This window comes from Macrotis lagotis, chromosome 1, assembly GCF_037893015.1.
Source record: "Macrotis lagotis isolate mMagLag1 chromosome 1, bilby.v1.9.chrom.fasta, whole genome shotgun sequence".
Classification (NCBI taxonomy): Eukaryota; Metazoa; Chordata; class Mammalia; order Peramelemorphia; family Peramelidae; genus Macrotis; species Macrotis lagotis.
Genome location: NC_133658.1, coordinates 258,538,428 through 258,551,784, shown reverse-complemented (window position 1 = coordinate 258,551,784; position 13,357 = coordinate 258,538,428).

The window sequence follows — 13,357 nt, the reverse complement described above, 5'->3', positions numbered from 1 at the left end:
TCATGAATGGCAGGTTAAAGAAGCTTAAATTTTTATAATTAATATATTTTATTTATTTACTCTTTATTAGGTAAAGGAAACTTCTTCAATGGAAGAATTATGGACAGCTCTGATGGAAATGATAATGCAAGCAGAAAGATTGATAGGTTCATAGATTCATAGGATCATAAATTTCAAGGTGAATGTGATCATCTAGTACATTTCTTTATATTATAGATGTGCAAACCAAGATAAAGATAGATATAGAAATAGATAGATGATAGAGAAAGAGAGAGAGACAGAGAGAGAGAGACAGAGAGAGAGAGAGACAGACAGACAGACAGACAAAGAAAGAGATTAAATAACTTTCGCAGTATCATATAAGTAGGAATGAGCAGAGTTAGGATTCAAATCTAGGTATCTGATTCCTGGATTTGAATCCCATTGAATATAAAATCACTGGGTAACAATAGGCATATCACATAAATTCTATGCGCTTCAGTTTCCACACATGTAAAATGAAAGTGAGGGTTCAATGATCTTTGGACTCTTCTAAATTTAAACATATGATATAGACACCAAATTCAGTCTTTGATGAAAAATTGATTTTCTTTTCATGGAAAAGGGGAAGAAAGAGAGAAGTAACAGTTAAACACGACCTAACAATTTACATATGGTTTAATTGTCAGAATAAATGTGACATTAATGTAAATAAAGCAAAAAGTCTGGAGGTACACAGGGAGAGCTAGTTTGATGGAACTATGGAGTTTGAGGTGCCAGTTGGTTATTCATCAAAGATGTCCAGTAGGTTGCAAATGAAGATCTGGAGAGTCTTCTCTTTTGAAAGAATTTAACAATTTTTTTTCTTCTCATAGGCGATAAAGATAACAGGGCATAACAGTGGAGGGACAAATCAGTATTACTATAATTTCAAAGTTTAGCAGGTCTTAAAAAAGGAACTGTTCCCTCTTAAATGTATTGATGTGCCTTTAGCTGTACTTTTATGATTTTTTGAATTCACTTCTTAGCTAGAAACTGTTATAATACATCTTACTACTAAACATGAAATAGAGATACTACTTAGATAAATCTCTCAGGGTATTCTGTCTTCTGGGATTCTCTTCTGTTTCATTTCTAAATTTTCTTATTGCTTGGGGCCTAAGGGTCAATTCCTGCAGAATTTTGGCCTTTCTCTAGAGTCCTCCTTCCTCCTTTCCCCTATTGTTGTATTATTTGTTAAATCATTTTTGTCAATATGATTGGAGTTCTTAGAGCTTGACGCACAGATTTAAGTTCAAAGGGACACATTTACTTTCCTCACATAAAGTCAGTGAATCAATTTTCCCCCAGCAGTAGTTGACTAGCAAAATATTTACCCCTTCTATTCACTGAATCTACATAAATATTTCTTAAACAGTGAAAATATTAACCCTTAATGACCTATAAGCTTTCAAAGGGACCATAAAGTCAACAGCATAAAGTCTATGGGAGTAACTCAAGAATTAAAGTTATCTGACTGAAATCCAGTCATTCTCATGACCCCTATATTATTCTTCTTTCTTTTCCCATCCTTTTGTCTTCTCTATATGCCTAAATCTTTATCTATTAGAAGTGGTAGAGGTGGGATTTCTAGCCAAAATGACAGAGAGTGAAAACAGGCACTGTGCTAAAGTCTCTGAGTTTCCCTTCAAAAGTAACATGAAAGAAACCTCTTAACAGATATTTGATCAACCCAGAAAAAGAAGCTAGGAGAAGAACACCTATGAAAAGGTCTGTCTCAAGGGACTGTGGATGAATTGTGGTGGAGAGCAGAGAGTCAGATCAAGGGCAGTGCAGGGGAATGAAGTCAGAGGTTTGGTCTTAGCCACAGGCTTTGGTGACTGGCAGGTTTGAGAATGAACTTTAGCCAGGGAATCATTGGCTGGGGGAGTGGAGGTCTGGTGAGCCCCTGCTGGGTTGCAGGGCAAGTTCCAATACAGAGAATTGTAGAGCATGGCTGGAGATCAAACAAGGGCTGGAGGCCTCAACCTCATACTTTTAGTAGAGCCTTCTTCTCAGAACAAATAGTAACTGTCGCTCCACCCATCAGGCTCCAGTGTGGGAAGCAGACCTCCCTCAGCTGAAAGGGAGATTAACTATGTCCCCCAGAGTCCAGCCTATTGTTCAAGGACAATTCAGACCCTGCTGGCAAGCCTCACTCCCTCCAGGCCTAGGGAGAAGGCCTCAAACACTCCAGAGTAAGCAACCAGGTATCCATTCTGATCTGCCCACTTGGACCTACTAAATAAAGTGAACAAAGCCTCTAGGATTTTCAAAAGCAAATCTCTGAGAGTCAGCCCCTCCCCCAACACAAGATCCCAGGAAAATGAAGAAAGGCCATAAAAGGGGGACCCATTGAGAATTACTTTGAAATCACAGATTCTAACCCAGAGAGGTCTAGAACTTCTGAGGAGAATATGAATTGGTCTCCAGCCCAGAAATACTTCCTTGAAGAATTCAGGAACAAATTTAAAAATCAATTGGAAAAATTGGGAGAAGAAACTCAAGAGAAAATTAACATGATGCAAGAAAAAATTGACATCTTGAAACTGGAAAACAAATCCTTGGAAAATACTACTGGACAAATACAAAATGAGAATAATTCTTTCTGATACTTAATTGAGCAATTGTAAAAAGAAAATGATTCTCTGAAAACTATATTTCAACAAATGGAAAAAATCTTTCAAAAATGGATTTGGCCAACTGGAAAAGGAATTGCAAAAGATAAATGATGAAAATTCTTCTCTAAAAAAAAGAATGAAATCTGTGGAAATTAATGACTTCATGAGACAACAAGATTCTGTTAAATAAAACCAAAAGATCAAAAAACAGAAGAAAATATAAAATATTTCATCAGCAAAACCACTAATCTCAGGAATTGATCAAAGAGAAACAATTTAAAACTTACTGGTCTTCTTGAAAATATTGATGAGAAAAAAAGCCTGGACTTAATATTGCAGGATTTATGGATGGAGAACTGCCCTGATATCACAGAAGCAGAGGGCAAAATAGTTATTGAAAGAATACATTGATCCCCTCTGGAACAGGATCCTAAAATGAAAACACCAAGGAATGTTGTGGCCACATTCCAGAACTATCAGGTAAAATAGAAAATCCTGCAAGCAGCCAGAAAGAAAGAATTTAAATACCAATGAGCCACAGTAAGAATTAGGCAGGACCTGGCTGCATCAACATTAAGGGATCAATGGGCCTGGAATGAGATATTCCAAAGAGCAAGGGAGCTTGGAACGCAGCCAAAATCCATTATCCAGCAAACCTGAGTCTTCTCTTCCAGGGGAAAAGATGGACATGTAAAGAAATGGGAGACTTCCAACATTTCCTGATGAAAAGACCATATTTAAATAGAAAATTTGGGCATCAAACAGGAGACTAAAAAGACACATGAAAAGGTATAAAAAAGATTAAAGAAAAAAACTACTATGTAATAAGATGCAACTGTCTATATCCCCACTTGGGAGAAAAATTCTCATAACTCTTGAAAATTATAACTCTATTAGAAAGAATATACTTAGCCAGAAGTGATAAACACTCATGAATTATCTATGAAACAGCTATCCAATTTGAGGATATTGCCTATATCCCTACCTTGGTGAAAGACTCTAATGACTCTTGAGAATTGTAACTCTATTAGAGAGAATGTACCTATCCAGAAGTGAAGTATACTCATGACTTTTCTGTGACTAAAATAGAATGATTTAAAACAATAACTCCTTAAAAAGGGGGACCCAAGGAAACAGGAAGATGAAGGAGACTGAATGGAGTAAATCTCATTACATTAAGAGATACAATGGACCTATTGCAATAGAAGTGAAGAACAAAGGAGGGGAGAACCACCTGAATCTTACTCTCTTACTTAGATTTGGCCTAAAGTTAACACACACCCACACACACACACACACACACACACACACACACACACACACACACACAAACACACACACACACACACACAAACACAAACACACACACACTCAGTTAAATTAAGAAACATATCTTACCTTTCAAATGTTAAAAGGGGAAAAGGGAAGGGAAAGGGAAAGGGGAACTAACAGAAGGAAGTGTAGCAAGAAGGGGCATGATGCTAGTGGTATTCAGAAACAAAATACTGGGGAATATGCATAAAGGAAACAAAGGGGGAAAAATAAAAACAGAGGGAAGATAGCTTGGAGGGCAACAAAGAGTTAGTAATTATAACTTTGAATGTGAATGGGATGAACTCTCCTTTAAAATACAAGCAAATAGCAGACTGGATTAAAAACCAGAATCCTACAATATGCTGATTATAAGAAACTCATTTGAAACAGAGAGATACATATAGAGTAAAAATAAAAGGTTGGAACAAAATATATTTTGCTTTAGCTGAAGTGAAAAAAGCAAGGATAGCAATTCTTATCTCAGTCAAAACAGTTATAAAAACAGACAGCATTAAAAGAGATAGGGAAGGAAACTAGATTTTCCTAAAAGGTACCATAGACAATAACACAATTTCAATACTAAATATGTATGCACCCAATGGAATAGCATCCAAATTCTTAGAGGAGAAGTTAAAATTCCTACAGGAAGACAAAGACAGCATAACTCTACTAGTGGGAGACCTCAACTTCCCAGTCTCTGATTTAGAGAAATCAAAACATAAAAAAAAAAACAAGAAGGAATTTAAGGAGGTAAATAGATTGGTAGAAAACTTAGATGTGATAGGCTTATGGAGGAAATTGAGTGAGAATAGAAAGGACTATATATTTTTTTCCTGTGGTACATGGCACTTCCACAAACCTGAACATGTACTATGGCAATAAAACCTAGTGATCAATTCTAGAAAGGCAGAAATAGTGAATACATCTTTCTCAGATCATAATGCAATAAAAATCATATGCAATATTGGTCCAGGGTGACCTCAAAGGAATTGGAAAATAAATAATTTCATTTTAAAGTATGAGTGAATCAAACAACAAAATATAGAAAGAATTAATTATTTCATCCTAGATAATGACATTAATGAAATAACAAAACCTATGGGATTTACTCAATGTAACTGTCAGGGAATATATTATATCTTTAAGTGCTTTCATAAATAAATTAGAGAAAGAAGAAATCAATGAACTAAAAATGCAACTAAAAAAATTAGAGAAAGAAAAAATTAAAATTCCAAAATTAAATACAACATTAGAAATTCTAAAGAATAATGTAGAATTTAATAAAATTGAAAGCAAGAAAAAACTGAGCTAATAAATAAAACCAAGTGATTGTTTTATGAAAAAAACAAAAAAAAATGATAAACCTCTGGTCATTTTGATTAATAAAAGAAAGAAGAAAATCAAATGAAAAAGATGAACTCATCACCAATGAGGAGGAAATTAAAGTAATAATTTGGGATTATTTTGTCCCACTATATGGCAATAAATTTGATAATCTAAGTGAAATGGATGAATATTTTCAAAAATATAAGCTGACCAGATTAAATGAAGAAAAAATTAAATATCTAAATAACCTTACCTCGTAAAAAGAAATTCAACAAGCCATTATTGAACTCCCTTAGAAAAAATCTCCAGGGCTAGTTGGATTCACAGTGAATTATTTCAAAGAGTTAAGGAACAATTGGTTTCATTTCTATATAAACTATTTGGAAAACTAGGTGATTCAAAACTCTGACTAACTCTTTCAAATGACACTAATATGGTACTGCTCCCTAAACCATGAAGAGTTTAAACAGAGAAAGAAAACTATAGATATATCTCACTGATGAAAATAGATGCAAACCTCTTCAATAAAATCTTAGCAAAATGATTACAACAAGTTATCCCTAGAATAATACATTGTGACCCAGTAGGATTTATTCCAGAAAGACAGGGTTGGTTCAATGCTAGGAAAACTGTTAGTATAATTAATTTTATCCATAACAAAACTATCAGAAAGCATATGATTATAACAATAGATGCTGGAAAAGCTTTTGACAAAAGACAGCAACCATTCCTACTAAAAACAGTAGAGAGCACAGGAATAAATGGATTTTTCCCCTAGAATAATAAGCAGTATCTATCTGAATCCATCAGCAATCATTATATGCAATGGGATTAAGCTAGAAGCATTCCCAATAAGATCATGCATGAAACAAGTATGCCCATTATCATCACTATTATTCAATATTGTATTAGAAATGTCATCTTCAGCTATAAGAGAAGAAAAATAAATTGAAGGAATTAGAACTGGGAAGGAAGAGAGACAAAACTCTCACTCTTTGCAGATGACATGATGGTATACCTAGAGTATTACAAAAAATCCTCTAAAAACTTCTACTAGAAATAATTAACAATTTTAGCAAAGTCACAGAATATAAAATAAACCCTCAGAAATCCTCAACAATTATATATATATATATGTATATATATACATATATATATATATATATATATATATATGACTAGCAAGATGCAGCAGAAAGAGTTAGAAAGAGAACTCCAATTCAAAGTAACCTCAGAAAATACAAAATACCTGAGAGTCTATTTGCCAAGGCAGACTCAGAAACTTTTTGAAAACAGTTAGGAAACACTTCTGACATAAAATAAACTTAGATTTAAATAACTAGGCAAATATCAAATACTGATGAATTGACTGAGCTAATATAATAAAAAATGACAATTCTACTAAAATTAAACTACTTGTTAAGTGCCCTACCAATCAAAATTCCAGCAAATTACTTTAATGAGTTAGCAGTAATTTGTAAGTAAATTCATACAGAGAAATAAAAAGTGGAGAATTTCCCAGGATTCAATGAAAAAACGTACAAAGGATGGTGGCTTAGCCCTACCAGATCTAAAATTATATTATGAAGCATCAGTGATCAAAACTGTCTGGTATTTGCTAAGAAATAGAGAGGTGGATCAATTGAATAGACTAAGTGCAATAGTAGGAAATGATTAGAGTAATCTGCTCTCTGATAAACCAAAAGAGTCCAGCTATTGGGATAAAAACTCTCTCTACAATAAAAAATTCTTGGGAAAATTAGAAGTTAGTATGGCAGAAAATTGGATTAGACCAACACCTCACACCCTATATAAAGATAATATCAAAATGGGTACAGCATTTAGACATAAAAAACAATATCACAAGCAAACTAGGAGATAGGAATAGCTCATCTGTCAGATCTATGGAAACAGTATTTGTTTATGACCAAGGAAGAGATGGAGAATACCATTAAAAACAAACTAGACAATTTTAACTTCATTAAATTAAAAAAAGCTTTTGCACAGACAAAACCACTGTAACCAATATCAAAAGAAATTTAGTAAACTGGGAAACAATTTTTACAACTCGTATTTCTGACAAAGTACTCATTTCTAAAATATAATAGAGAACTGAGTCAAATTTTCAAAAAAAAAGCCATTCCCTAATTGACAAATGGTCAAAGGATGTGCAAAGGCCATTTACAGATGAAATCAAAGCGATCCATAATCATATGAAAAATTCTCTAAATCACCACTTATTTGAGAAATGCAAATTAAAGCATCTTTGAGGTACCACCTCACTCCTCTCCAACTGGTCAATATGACCAGGGAGGACAATGATCAGTGTTGGATGGGATGTGGGTAATCTGGGACACTAATGTATTGTTGTAGAAGGTGTGAACTCATACAACCTTTCTGGAGAGCAATTTGGAATTATGCCCAAATGGCAACAAAAATGTGCATACCCTTTGATCCCACAATACAACTACTGGGTCTATACTTTGCAGAGATTGTGAAAAAAGGGTAAAAGCATCACTAGTACAAAAATATTCATAGCAGCCCTGTTTGTGGTGGTAAAGAATTGGACATTAAGTGAATGCCCTTCAAATGGGGAATGGCCTAACAAATTGTGGTATATGTATGTTATAGAACACTATTGTTTTATTAGAAACCAGGAGGGATGTGAATTCAGGGAAACCCTGAAGGATTTACATGAACTGATACTGAGGGAGATGAGCAGAATAAGAAGAACATTGGACACCCTTACAGAAACATGGGGGTGATGACCAATCTTAATGGACTTGCTCATTCCATCAGTGCAACAATCAGGCACAATTTGGGGCTATCTGTTATAAAGAATACCATCTATATACAGAGAAAGAATTATGGAGTTTGAATAACGTCACAATCATAGAATGTTAGAGTAGAAAATTAGTTGAAAAATTAGTTAAAATTAGTCCTAGAAAGCAACAAAATTTGTTACCTTGAACAACTTGCTTTCTCTTTCTGTGTCTTGTTTCCTCATTCAAGGAAAGAAAAATAAGAGGATCACATCCAGTCCAAATTAATCAAAACACACTAACAATTACAAGGTACTTTGCTAGAGACTATGATATAAACACAAAATGAAAAGCTCTTGGCTTAAAAGCATCCTATATTTTTACTTTGTAAATAGAGTACATACATGGATAAAGCATGTTACTCTCAGTTCTGGAGAGAGAGAACAATAACAACTAGAGATCAAGAAGGACTTCTTAAGAGAGGTAGCATGTGAGCTGAGTTTTCAACAAAACTAGAGATTCTAAAAGGTAGAGAGCTAAAGCGGACATTCTTTGCTTCCAACTCTAAATGTGATTGGGCATAAATGGTCTTGTCAAAGATCACAGATCAAAAGTGGCTTAGATAAGTGTGAATCCAAATGGCATATTAGGGACTTCCACCAAGGTGAACTCAGCAACATTCCCCTCAAAACAATTTTAAAACAGTAATTTAAATCAAATTCTGGAGTGGCAGAGTCAAGAAAAAGTCAGAATGTAACATATTTCTAGCCTATGAAAATTTAATTGATTGGAAGGAGATGTCTCTGACACTCAGAAGGAAGACTGTTCAGAGCACTAGTGTGCAGTGATGGCTATAATGACTGCAGAACTGCAGAAGTACTTTGGAAACTCTCAAACCAGAAATAATAAAGAGCTCAGAAACTTGCTGGGAAAGAGGGTATAGGGATTCTTTGCTTTCACTGGGCTCTGCTGTCTACTCTACTATCCACAGTTATGGGTTGCAGTTCCAGGTTGGAGAGGAAGGCAAGTGGTCAACCACAGGGAAAAAAAGAGAACCTCATTACAGTTCCAAAGCAAAGACAAGCACTAACTCATGCAGATGCAGGGAAGTAAGGATTTATTCCTTGGTAAAGTTCAGAGTATAGACCAGGAAAATAGTGAACATTCTTTTCCCAGGATCACAACAATTTGGAAGCAACAAAAACTTTCAGATCTCCAGAACTGACTCTGAAAGCATCAACATAATACAGCATGAAGCCTGGGACAGTGCCTTCCATCTCCAAGTGAGCAGAACTGAAATTTAATATAAAGTTTGAAGTCAAGAATATGAAAGACACTTCAATCTCCCTTTTTCAGAACTAAATAAATCTAACTTCAAAATAAACTAGAAGTTAAGATGAATGAAACCTTAGAAAACTTAGATATGATAGAACTCTAGGAAAAACTTAACGGGGATAAGAAAGAATGTACCTTTTTTTCTCAGCAGCACATGGAGCTATTGCCAAAATTGATCAGGTATCAGGCACTAAAACATTATAATCAAAAGTAGAAAGGAAGAAATAATAAGTACACACTTCTCAGTTAATGATGCAATAAAAATCACATGTAATAAATGGTCACAGAGAGATAAATCAAAAATGAATTGGAAACTAAATAATTTAATTTTAAATAGCAAAAAATAGAAATAATCAATAATTATATCTAAGCAAATGATACTGAAGAAACATCATACCAAATTTTATGGGATGCAGTCAAGGTAGTTTTAAGGGGAAACGTTATATCTCTAAATGCCTATATGAATAAAATAGAGAAACAGTAGGTAAATGAATGTGGTATGGAACAAAAAAAGTTAGAAAAAGAAAAACCAAAGATCCCTAATTAAATACAAAATTAAAAATTCTGAAAATAAAGGGTGAAATTAATAAAATTAATCTCATAAAGAAAACCAAGAGTTTGTTTTATAAAAAAGCCAATAAAATAGATATACCTTTGTTAATATGATAAAGAAAAAGATAGAATATAGCCACATCACCAATATTAAAAAGGGGGGTGAACTAATCTTCAATGAGGAGGAAATTAAAAAGATAATTCAAAACTACTTTGTTGAACAGTATATCAATAAATTGGACAACCTGAGTGAAATGGATGACTATTTATAACTGCCAAGATTAACAGAAGAGGAAAAAAATATTTAAATAACCCATTTCAGAAAAAAAATTGAATAAATCATCAAAAATTCTCAGAAAATTTCTCCAGGTCCATATTGATTTACAAGTGAATTCTACTAAACATTTAAAGAACAATTAGTTCCCATTCTACATAAACTATTAAAAAAAAGAAGGAATTCTACCAAAATCCTTTCTTAAAACTAACATAGTTCTATTATCTAGACCAGGAAGAACTAATACAAAGAAAATTATACAGCAATCTCCCTCATGAACACTGATGCAAAAACCTTAAATGAAAATGTTATCAATGAGACTATAGCAAGTTATTACTAGGATAATACACCATTTTCAGGTAGAATTTATACCAGGTAGACAGGGATGGTTCAATAGTAGAAAAACATTCAACTTAATTAAACATATTAACAGCAAAACCAAAATAAAACATATGATTATCTCAATAGATGATGAAAAAGCCTTTGATAAACTATATTAATTCTTATTAATTAATTAAACCCTAGATAGTTTAGGAATAAATGGAGCTTTCCTTAAAATAATAAATAGTATCTATCTAAACCCTTCAACAAATATTATATTTAAGGGAAATAAACTTGGAGTATTTCCAATAAAACTAGGGGTGAAACAAGGATGCCCACTATGACCGTTACTATTCAATATAGTATTATAAATGCTAGCTATAGCAATAAGAGAAAGAAAGAAATTGAATGAATAAGGATAGGCAGTGAGGAAGGAAAACTTTCACTTTTTGCAGATGATATGATGGTATACCTAGAGAACCTGAGAAAATCATCTAAAAAACACCTTGAAGCAATTAGCAAATTCAGAAAAGTAGCAGGATATCAAATAAACTCACATAATTCATCAGGATAGTTACATATATTTACATGTATATATATATATAAACATCAGAACCCAAGAGCAAGAGATAGAAAAAAGAAATTCCATTTAAAGATTTAAAGTAATTATAACAACATTAAATATTTGGGAATTTACCTCCCTAGTCAGATCTAAACAATTAGAAAAATGTCCAGTGCTCATGGTTAGGTTGAACTAATGCCATAAAAATGACAATTTTACCCAGATTAAATGATTGATTCAGAGCCATACCAAACTACAAAATAACTATCTTACCAAGCTAGAAAAAATAATGACAAAATTCATCTGGAGCAACAAATGTATAGAATAGCTAAAGAGGAGCAGCGAATGGAGCACCAACCCTGGAGTCAGGGGGACCTGAGTTCAAATCTGACCTCATATATTTAATAATTGCCTTGTGACCTTGGGCAGTTCACTAATCCAATTGACTTGCAAAAACATTAAACAAAAGAATACTTAAGGAACTGATGAAAAAAATTTTTAAGGGTGTTAGCCTAGCTCTTCCAGATATAAAATGGTACTATAAAGCTGCAATCATCAAAACTGCCTGGTACTGGTTCAGAAATAAAGTAGTGGATGAGTGGATTAAGATAGATTCACAAGAAATTACAGTAAATAACTACAGCAATAAACTGCTTGACAAACCTAAAGACAGCAGCTTCTGAAATAAGAACTCACTATTTGACAAGGGGAAACTAGAAAATAATATGGCAAAAACTAGGCATAGACCCACATCTCACAACCTGTATCAAAATAAGGTCAAACTGGATACAGGATTTAGACATAAAGGAGGATATCATAGATAAATTAATAGTCCAAGAAATAATCTATCAGATCTATGGAAATTGTAATCAAACAAGAAATAAAGTACATTATAAACTGCAAATTGAATGATTTTGCCTGTATTAAATAAAAAAAAAAGTTTTGTACTAATAATGCTGCCAAAATTAGAAGGAAGGCAGAAAGAAAGCTAGGAAACAATCTTCACAACTAAGCATTCTAATAAAAGTAAAATTTCTAAAATATAGAGAGGATTGCATTAAATTTATAAGGTTACAAGTCATTCTTAATTTGATAAAATGTGAAAGACAGTTTTCAAATATAGACATTAATGCTACATATAATCATAAGGAAAAATGCTCCAGATCATTATTGATTAGAGAAATGCGAATTAAAACAACTTTGAAGTATCATCTCACAACTATCAGATTGGCTAAGATGACAAAAAAGGGAAAATTATCAATGCTGGAGTGGTTGTGGGAGGTTTGGGACATTGATGCATTGCTGGTGGAGTTGTGAATGAAACCAAATATTCTGGAGAGTGACATAGAACTATGCACAAAGAACAATAAAATTGTTCATTCTCTTTGACCCAACAATTCCAATTCTAGACCTTTTATCAAGATGAAATCATAAAAAAATAGGAAAGTCCCTCAAGTTCCAAAAATATTCATACCAGTAGTAGCAAAGGATTGGAAACTGAAGGGATGTCCATCAATTGATGAATGGGTAAGCAAGCCATGGTACATGAATACTATGGAATATTATTATTCTATAAGAAACCATAAATGACCATACCCCAGAGAAGCATGGAATGAGTTACAGGATCTGATGCTGAGTGAAGGGAGAAGAACCAAGAGAACAAAACAGCACTGTAAGATGATCAACCTTGATGAAAAGAGCTCCTCTTAGCTGTTCAGAGAGCTAGGACAACTGTATTAGATTGACTATGGACAATATTGTACCCCTCCAGAGGAAGAAAAACAAAACAAAACAGAAAAAAACCTTCAGCAGCAGCTAGGTGGCACAGTAGATAGAGTACTGGCCTTGGAGTCAGGAGCACCTGAGTTCAAATCTGGCCTCAGCCACTTAATAATTGGCAAAAAAAAACCTAACCAAAAAACCCCTTTCTAAATCTGATGAACACTTTATAAAAATTACGTCTTATGTATATCTTTGCCTTAAACCTAATTCCTCATGTCAAAAATGGTTAATCTGTAAACATGTTTATCAAAAATATGTATGTACAATATTAATTGGACTGTTTGATGCTCAGGGAAGGGCAATGGGAAGGGAGAGTGGAAGGAAATTTTGTAACTTAAAAATATACATATGCATATGGATAAATGTTAAAAAATAAATGAATGAATAAAAATGAATTAAGAGCAGATAAAAAATATGGAAGAAAAATGAGTAAACAATAAAAAAGAATTTTATTCCAAAAAATTGCTCTAATGGCAGTGTAATGAAAGAC